The sequence below is a fragment of the Cryptomeria japonica genome, chromosome 7 (genome assembly GCF_030272615.1).
Source record: "Cryptomeria japonica chromosome 7, Sugi_1.0, whole genome shotgun sequence".
NCBI lineage: Eukaryota > Viridiplantae > Streptophyta > Pinopsida > Cupressales > Cupressaceae > Cryptomeria > Cryptomeria japonica.
The window spans coordinates 639,531,506-639,541,362 of NC_081411.1; positions in this window are offsets into that span (position 1 = coordinate 639,531,506).

The following is a 9,857-nucleotide window of genomic DNA, read 5'->3' on the forward strand; positions in this document are numbered from 1 at the left end:
TTACACTTCTAAAGGAATTTCAGATCTTGTACACATTGATCTTTGTGGTCCTATGAAAGTTCAAAGTTATTATGATGATAAATACTTCATATTATTTGTGGATGATTACTCAAGGATGATGTCAGTTATGTTTTTAAAAGAGAAATTAGAAGCCTTTCAAATGTTCAAATGGTATAAGGCAAGAGTTGAAATTGAAACAGGAAGACAGTTGAAATGTCTAAGATCTAATAGAGGAGGAGAGTTCATTTCAGATGAATTTAACCTATTTTGCAATGATCATGGTATAAAGAGACAAGTGTCTGCACCTAGAACACCACAGCAAAATGGGATAGTTGAAAGAAGAAACGGATCAATTCTAGATTGTGCCATAACCTTAATGATAGAAAAGAGAGTACCTCAAATATTTTGGAGAGAAGCAATAAGCATTGCAGTTTACACCCTAAACCGAGTACATCTGAAGAAAGGAACTATGAAGACATCGTATGAAATCTGGTATGACAAGAAACCAAATGTAAGTTATTTTAAAATATTTGGAAGTAGATGTTATGTTCACAAAGATGATAGAAATGGAAAATTTGATCAGAAAAGTGAGGAAGGAACATTTCTTGGTTATTCCTCTAGGAGTAAAGCATTTAAATGTCTGATCAAATCATCTAATAAAATAGTGGAAAGTGCAAATGTGAAAATTGATGAATTTGCAGAAAGGAATGATGAAGGTAATTCCAAAGAACCAGAGGATTATGAAGAGTTTGTATATGTACAACTGAGAAGTCTAAGCGAGAAAGCCGATGAAGAAAATACTCAGTTACCAAGTGATGAAGAAGATCATATAGAGCCTACTGAGCCTATATTAGCAAAATATGTCAGAAGAAATCATGCATCAATTCAGATTATATGAGATAAGGATGCTCTAGTGATGACAAGGAACAAACTGAGACATAACACATGTCTGATATCTGAGTTTGAACCGAGGATAGTAAAAGAGGCATTAGGCAATAAAGATTGGGTGAATGTTATGACATAAGAGATTGAACAAATCAAGAAAAATGAAACATGGACACTGGTCCCAAGACCAAAAGAGAAAAATGTAATCGATACAAAGTGGATTTTTAGAAATAAGCTAAATGAAAAAGTTGAGGTCATTCGGAATAAAGCAAGGCTAGTTTGCAAAGGTTATGCTCAAGAAGAAGGAATAGACTATGGTGAGACTTTTGCACATGTGGCAAGACTTGAGGGAGTGAGAACATTGTTGGCATGTGTTGCTTACAAAAAATTCAAGGTATATCAAATGGATGTTAAATCTGCATTTTTAAATGGTATACTAGAAGAAGAAGTCTATATTGAACAACTTGAAGGATTTATTGAAGAGAAGAATAAATATCAGGTATGTAAGTTGAACAAAGCTTTATATGGCCTAAAGCATGCACCTAGAGCATGGTATGAAAGGTTGCACTCTTACTTAATAAAGATTGGATTTATGAGGACTAGTGAAAACAACAACCTATATATAAAGAATGATGAGGATAATGGAATACTGATTTCAGCCATATTTGTTGATGATATTATTTTTTGTGGAAATGATTCTTTATGCAAGAACTTTGGAAATGAAATGTGCAAAGAATTTGAGATGTCATTAATCGGTGAAATAAAGTATTTTATAGGTTTACAAATACTGCAAATGAAAAATGGGATTTTCATTACTCAATCCAAGTATATAAATGAAATCTTGAAGAAATTTGGAATGGAGGATTCTGAACTTGTAATTACTCCTATGACTACTAATTGTAAACTATCAAAGAATGATGAATCTGCATTTGTTGATGAGACACTTTACCGATCTATGATTGGAAAGTTGCAATATGTAGTTCATAGCAGGCCTGATATAGCACATGCAGTAGGTATAGTTGCAAGATTTTCTGCAAATCCCAAAGAAACCCATATGACAGCAATCAAGAGAATTTTTCAGATACTTGAGAGGCACTGAAGATTATGGTTTACTATATAAAAAGAGGAATGATTTTGACTTAAAAGTCTATACTGATGTTGATTGGGCAGGAAATATTGATGACAAGAAAATCACAAGCGGTGGAGCTTTCTTTTTGGGAGAAAGACTAGTGAGTTGGCTTAGCAAGAAACAAGGATGCATTTCATAGTCAATTGCTGAAGCTGAATATGTCATTGTAGTATTGAATTGTACTAATATAGCATGGATCAAACAACTGTTGGAAGGTATGAATGAGATAGTTACCGAACCAATAACTATATTTTGTGATAATACAAGTGCTATTAACATTTCAAAGAATCCAGTAATGCACTCTAAGACAAAGCATATTTCTATAAAGTATCATTATCTAAGAGAAGAAGTTCAAGAAAAGAAAGTTGTGCTGGAATATGTTAGCATAAAGGAACAAATAACAAATATCTTCACAAAGCCACTACCAAGGAACACTTTTGAGTATCCTAGAAGTAAGTTAGGGGTCCTACCCCTATCTATTACTCACTGATAGAGTTCGGTGAAAGCATCAATTCTATGACTCTACAGAATACTATTTGTGAGTTGATGCTGATTTACACACTTTAGGAGATTGTCTAAAGTTGTGCAGGAAATAGTGAATGAAGACAAGATGCACTAACCAAGACTGAGATGATACATTTGTATATGTTTTAACAAGCAAGGAAATTACTTAATAGGGGAAGTAATCATGGATCAGTTTTACTTTTGGCATTATTGTCAAAGGGGGAGAAGATTACAGGAGAAGTTTACAGCTCAAGGTTAACAAGAGAAGAATAACAACAGTTCGAATCAATTGGAATAAATCAAGTTGGTATTGCCATCAATGCCAAAGGGGAGGTTGTTGGAATTATATTAAGTTTGTTGGTATGATGATATTGAGAAGGTTGTTGGAGATAAAGGATGATTACTGTCTTAATGATATTATTTTGTCATTGATGTCAAGCAATTGATTTTCTGATTCAGTATGATGTTGCCATATCTTAAAGAGTATGTTTTGATGAGTATAAAGATGTCGGTAAGTGACACTGAAAGAATGTGAAAATGAAGGGGAGTAATAAGTTATTCAATGGGCAACTATTACCAAGTTAGACAGTGATGAGATTATGTTATTTTGATTGTTTTGATATCCTATATATGTGTATTCGAAGATTGAATAAGAAGGAGAAAAGATTTTATGTAATAGAATGAGTAAAGGTTTGATACTATTCTATTTTACCGAGCAAGGAGCTAGTCAGTAAATTCCAAGGTTATCGATGTTAGTTAAAGAAGAAAGAAGTCACCGAGTATCATCAACAAGCAAAGCTATCGAGATAGTAACCAAGACAAATACAAAATGTCTACCGAGTAAAGTTCAGAATTAACTGAGTATCAACCGAGTAGTAACAGAATGCATTGGATGAATAAATACATTATTAAATGAAGTATGCCAATGAGCTAGAGATTTATAGAAGATTGGAATTTCATGCAAGAAGTTTGTTAAGGATCAACGGCAATGAAAATTCAAGAGTTAGATCTACAACATAGATTGAACGGTCATAACCGAGCACAAGTACCAAGGAAGGAATACAAGTTTCAAGGCAAGATAAAACATTTTTCAGTTCGAAGGATTCAATGAACCTAGTCAAGTTTGAAGATCTGATGGCTAAGATTAATCATGCGAAATGTGATTAAGGAGATTAAGCAGTTAGGAATTGTTTATAAATAAGGAATAGTTGATGAACAATGTATGTGAGCAAATAGAAGAATAGTGATGTTGTTGAAGTGATTACAGGGTATAGAAGATTGAAGATCTGATTGAAGAACAGTGTGAGAAGTCTAGCAAGGAGGAAGATAAGTCTTATGACAAGATGATTTTGAGCACATAGAGTGCCATAACATTTCAAATGTGAAGTTGTAGATATATTTTATTACTATTATTTATTTTTGTAAGTGACAGGAAATCTCTTAACCGAGTGGACCTAACAGTCTTATTTGTAAATCCTCTAGCAAGGTAACATTCTAATTGTGTTTGAAATCCTTTGACAAGGTCACTTCTAACAAAGTGCAAGATTCTAATAGATCTGAGGGAAATCCCTTGACGAGGTCACATATATCAATGTGTTTATGTAATCTTTAACAGGATTAGCTTTTAACCGAGCATACTCTAGAGGAGTATATTTTCTTTGTGGGTCCGAAATCCCATAGTGGTTTTTCCCTATTTGGGTTTCCACATTAAATATGGTATTAAAAGTGTTTTGATGTTTCAATTTTATCAGTTTATGAGTTTGAATGATTTACAGTCATAGTTGCATGTCAAGTAAGTTCTACCAAGGTTGAATCTGATTAGAACATTGAATTGTGAGTTTATCTAATTCATCCCCCCTCTCATTTAACTAACAATCTTGTGTTCATGTTTTGTGTAGCATTTACATTTCCTAAGGTTATGTTATTCCCTATATATGGATTAGATGACTGACTCGTTCCCAAAGATAAAATAGGTTGAGTTTTGTTTATTGTTATGGTGTCTACAATACCATTATTGGTCACATTTTTGTTTTTCAATCAAAACTTAGATTTGTCATTGTTGTTGGTATTGCCATACTTAATAAGACCTTGTTCTACTAGTCCCTTCTCACATTTGAGAGCCTTTTCTGTGATTTGTTTGAATATGGTTAAACATTGCATTTGTATTGGATATTTAATCTTAGGAATCAATTTTTTTGTGAACATATCCACTTGCTCTGTTTATGGGATAACTGTCTTGCACCTCCTATAGAGAGCCCTCCATCATTGTATGAAGGATGCAAATGTTTCATTCTCATATTATTTAGCGGCACACAAGTCCTTCAAAGTAACTGGTGTGTCAATGTTGTGTGAGAAGTTTGCAATAAATTGTTCAGCTAATTCTCCTCATGATGTGATAGTTGGTGGTAAATGTAAAAACCACTCTAAAGCCAGACCTCCCAGACTTTTAGGAAATAATCTCATTAGATAAGTATCTTCTAAGGAAACCTCTATACATGCCATAAACAATTGTCTGATATGATCTCTCAGATCATGATTCCCTTGATATCTATCAAATTTGGGCATTTCAAAATGTTGTGGAAAAGGCGACATGTATAATGTGTGACCAAATGGATAAGGACATAAGTCTTGCATTGTGTAGCTCTTTTTATCATTACCAGTTTGCATGGTCATCATTTGTTATTGTAAATTCTGTATTTGATGTGTCAGAATATCTGTTTGTGTCAAAGGTATACTTGTGTTTGTGTATGTCCCACAAAAGGATTTGTGGTTGCATAACTAGGAGGTTGTTGGAAGGTACCAAGATTATAACTTTGTGTGTTGTGCATTCCACTAGGTATTGTGAAATAGGTGATATGCGAACCCATGTTTGGTTGAGTTGTACTTGTTGTGTTGGGAAGACCTAGATTTGCATTTTGATGACTATATGTTGATCCCATAGAATAGGAAACTGGAGGTTGGTTTGCACTTGTTGCTTGTGTTTGAATAGGTGCTGAGACACTTTATATTATCGGTATGCTTTATGATGGTATACTAGCATTGATCGCTGAGGATGACACATTTGTTTGAAAGTTTTCATTTGTGTTGACATTTGTTTGGATAGGTACATTTTGATGAAAACTGGAGGTCGTTGCTTGTATTTGTGTCAAGGGTGGTGTTTGACTGTTATCTTGACCTAAAAATTTTCCTGGTGGTGAAATCTTTGTGACATCAAAATCCTTAGGTAGTTTTGCCCCATTTAGTATTAATAATGAAAGATACTTGTCCCTCTCGCTATGTATAAGTGCATCTAGGATCATGAGGACATGTGGGTCTTACTGAGTAGACTCAATTTCTTCCTTTGTCAAATGATGTTGTAATTCGTTTAGGGTGGACATTGTCTGTGTACCTGAGTGTTGACCTATTGACATGTCCATATTCCAAGTAGGGTTTACAGACTGTGTGTTGTTCGGGTCCATTATTCCTTTCACTTTTTGCAACCTTGTGATGGGCATCTAAATTTGCTTATATGAGGGTGATTCTATGCAAGATGATGACTTAACACTAGACCGTAGACGTAATTATGAGGTATGCAAGGCTATACTAGACTCTCTATTGAGGATTTTGATGTGAGACATTTTTAGCATTTCTAGATTTCTCTAATGCAAGTCTTTTCATTTGTTGAATAAGTTGTTCAGCCTCAATCTCTCTATCAATTCTATGGGAAATCTTAGACTCAATGTTTATCTCGTGTATGACTCCTATATATTGAGGTGTGCTTCTTCTCAAGTCCCAAGATAGGTTAGCTAGACAATCAATGATTTCTCGTTGACCGCCATTTGGAACTAGATTAGGTTGCTTGAATCGGAGCAAACCATCACCTGGGAGACCCATCAAGACACATTCTATGAATCTTTAAGTGATAATGAACGTAGACGTATATGAGGTCTAGATGGCGATGTAAATGATAATGTAACCAATATGGATGATAATGCAAAAGACTTAGGATGATAATGGAGATGTAAGTGGGACTACGCAACAGATGTAGGATGATAATGAGGACGTGAGTGGGACTATGCAAAAGATGTAGGATGATAATGAGGATGTAAGTGGGACTATGCAAAAGACGTAGGACGATAATGAGGATGTAAGTGGGACTATGCAAGGACTATGTAAAAGACTGCCTAGAGTCACAAGTATGTAAGGACTTTTGAGTTTTGGTTTCAAAATGGACTTTGGTTTTTGTAACTTCATGTATGGGACAATGTTTTGTAGTTTTCTAAATTTGAGAACAATGGCTGGTAGGTATGTATAGCTGACTGACTCAATTTTCATACAATCTTGGAAAATTCGGAGATACATGGGATAGGGCCTGAAATAACCCAAGGGAATGACTCAATACTGGTCTAGCACAACGATACATAAAAAATCATGAAATACAATCTTAGGCTGGATAGTGGACACCATTCAATGAGGCCCCTACAACAAAATACCAAGACAAGACAGACAGATAGAGAGTCTAGCAGCACTGGCTCCACTCCATGGCACACACTTCTCAGGCATGCTAGTCTCTCTTACCCCGAAGATCTGAAGATCTTATCACCAAGGGATTTCTATCTCATAATGTAAGGTACATGAGGGGTATCTACGGGGTATGATCCGTACTCCCAGATTCACTAAATGTAGGATTTTTGGCAACTAAATTGGTTCTTAGTATTAGGTTTCGAGGGGTCCCGATCCAACAACGGATTCTTAGAGAAAGCCACTTAAGAGTTTAGTTGAGCTTATTGGTGCAGGGAACGCCCCCACATACGTCAAATTCACTCAACACTCTAGCCGTCTTACCAGTATATGTTGGTATTTTGGTATGGTTTTGTCATTAATGTCAACACCTACTAAAACACTAGCACTTTGGAGATCTAGCAACATTCACCGGCAAGCAAGTAACTATTGCACAGTTACTGGTATATGGTTCACCGGTAGGATATAATGATCACCGACACTTGGAATGATATGGAAGACACTTGGTAATGTCAAAGACATCGTGTGGACAATTTGTTTTGAAGAATTAATCATTGGTATATTCATATTTGCATATTTGCTTTTATCAGCAAATAGGTCAGGGTTACCTAGGGTTACACCGATAGGCTTATCTTTTCCAGATCAGCATGGCACACTATGGAGATGATTAATTATTGTTGTAAATGCTTTAAGCCGACATGTCTAATCAGTTATTGCATCGGATATTATATTGTTTGTAAAATGTTTTATTGTAATATCTTGTAGAGCCGACCTACTAAAATTGGTCTTAGGTTATGGTATAAATGTAAGATCTTATTTGTAAGATCGAATGTGGAATGCGAAAAAGAATTGTGAGAAGGTATATGCGAGATTAAGAAGAGCTATACACAAAGACATCATTTGAAGGTGAAGCTAGATTTTTGTGGAAGCATATCAGCATTACACCGGTACTGAATCCAACATATGAAGATGCTATTTTGTGCAGTACATTCTTATTAGATTTAACCATCCAACTGTAGTCAGTGTGACTCCCTTTTTGTGATTGAGTAGTGAGCTCTAGGTTGTTGGCCTTTCTACATGTGCAGACCCCATTTATGTACACTTACTATCTGTAGTAGTATCATCTAATTGTGGGTAAGGTTTCCCACCGTGGTTTTTCCCCTTACAAGGTTTCCACATACAAATATTGGTGTTATGTGTTGTGGATGACTTTGTGTTTATGTTTCATGCATTAATCTTTCCCGGTATAGCAATTAGCTGTTAACACTGTCTACCGACATACTTAACTAGTTTACCGGTATTAAGCATTAAGTTGAGTAAGTTTTTTTTGGTTTGAATTTATTAGACAACTGATTCACACCCCCCCCCCCCCTCCTGCACCCTCAGTTGTCTCCGAGACCTAACAATTGGTATCAGAGCATAGTCCTCTTTTTGCAGAAGTTTAACAACTTGAGGAGATCCAATGTCTACTAATTATTTCAGGAAGAAAAGTCCTAAACTTGATGGAACCAACTATGGGATATGGAAGATCAGAATGCAGACACATCTGAATTGCATTGGTAAAGACATCTGGGAAGTTACAAAGCAAGGTTATACTGCTGCTGTAGCTGGTCAGCCCAGTCCAACTACCTTAGCTAAAGATGAGGAGAATGATTGCAAAGCAAGAGAAGCACTTTTGAGCACATTATCAGATCAACAAATCATGGGATTATCAAATAGGTCTACTGCTAAAGCTATTTGGGATCATTTGGAAACACTGAATGAAGCAAATTCCATAGTCAAGATTGTAAAACTTGAAAGCTTCTGAGTCAGGTATGAACATCTGAAAAATGGAAGAAGATGAAAGGATTTTTGCTTTTATGGAAAGAGTAAATAAAATTGTTTTGGGTATTAAATGTTGTGGAGGAACCTTGAGTGAGGATGAAATTGTTTCAAAAAATTTAAGAGGATTGCCACCGGCATATAAAATGAAGGTTACTGCTATAAATGAGTTGAGAACAATGCCTAATACATCAGTAACTAGGGATACATTGATTGGAAAACTTTCAGCTTTTGAAATTGAGGAATTTGGTTCTGTTGCTACTATAAAGATAGATTTGGCCTTTAAAGCATCAACATCATTTGCTCCATCATTTGAAAAATCAGATTGGAAAGCCTTTTATGAAAGAGAACTTGAAGAACTTGAAGCACTATTTGCAAGGAAAATGCCTAAAGGTCCAGTTGGAAGTAAGTATGAAGGTAAAGCACCCTCTAAATATTTTAACTACAATAAGATTGGTCATATGGCTTCGAGATGCCCTGATAGACATGCTAGACTAAGAGAAGAAGCTAGAAGAACATACAAGCCTAATCCTGAATATCAAAGATACAAATTTAAGAAGAACAAAGACAAATCTTGTTACATTACTAATGAAGGTGTGACTGATGATTTTGATGAGGATCCAGCAGACAATGGATGGGTTTTTGTTGCTATAATAGAAGATCAACTAGCACCAACTGCTCAACCGGTAGAACAAGCCCTAGCAGCTAAACTTGAAGTAAAGGATGAATGGATCATTGACTCGGGATGCTCACATCATATGATAGGAGACAAAGGTAAATTCTTGAACTTCCAAGAATACAATGGAGGTTTAGTAAGATTTGGAGATGACCAAGCCTGTTCAATCAAAGGTAAGGGTACAATATCTCTTGATGGTAAGCATAACACTAACAATGTCTACTATGTTGAAGGATTAAAGCATAATCTTCTGAGTGTTGGTCAATTGGTTGAGAAAGGATTTCAATTACAATTTAAGAATGGAAAATGCAAAATCATGAATAGAACTGGTTTAGAAATTGC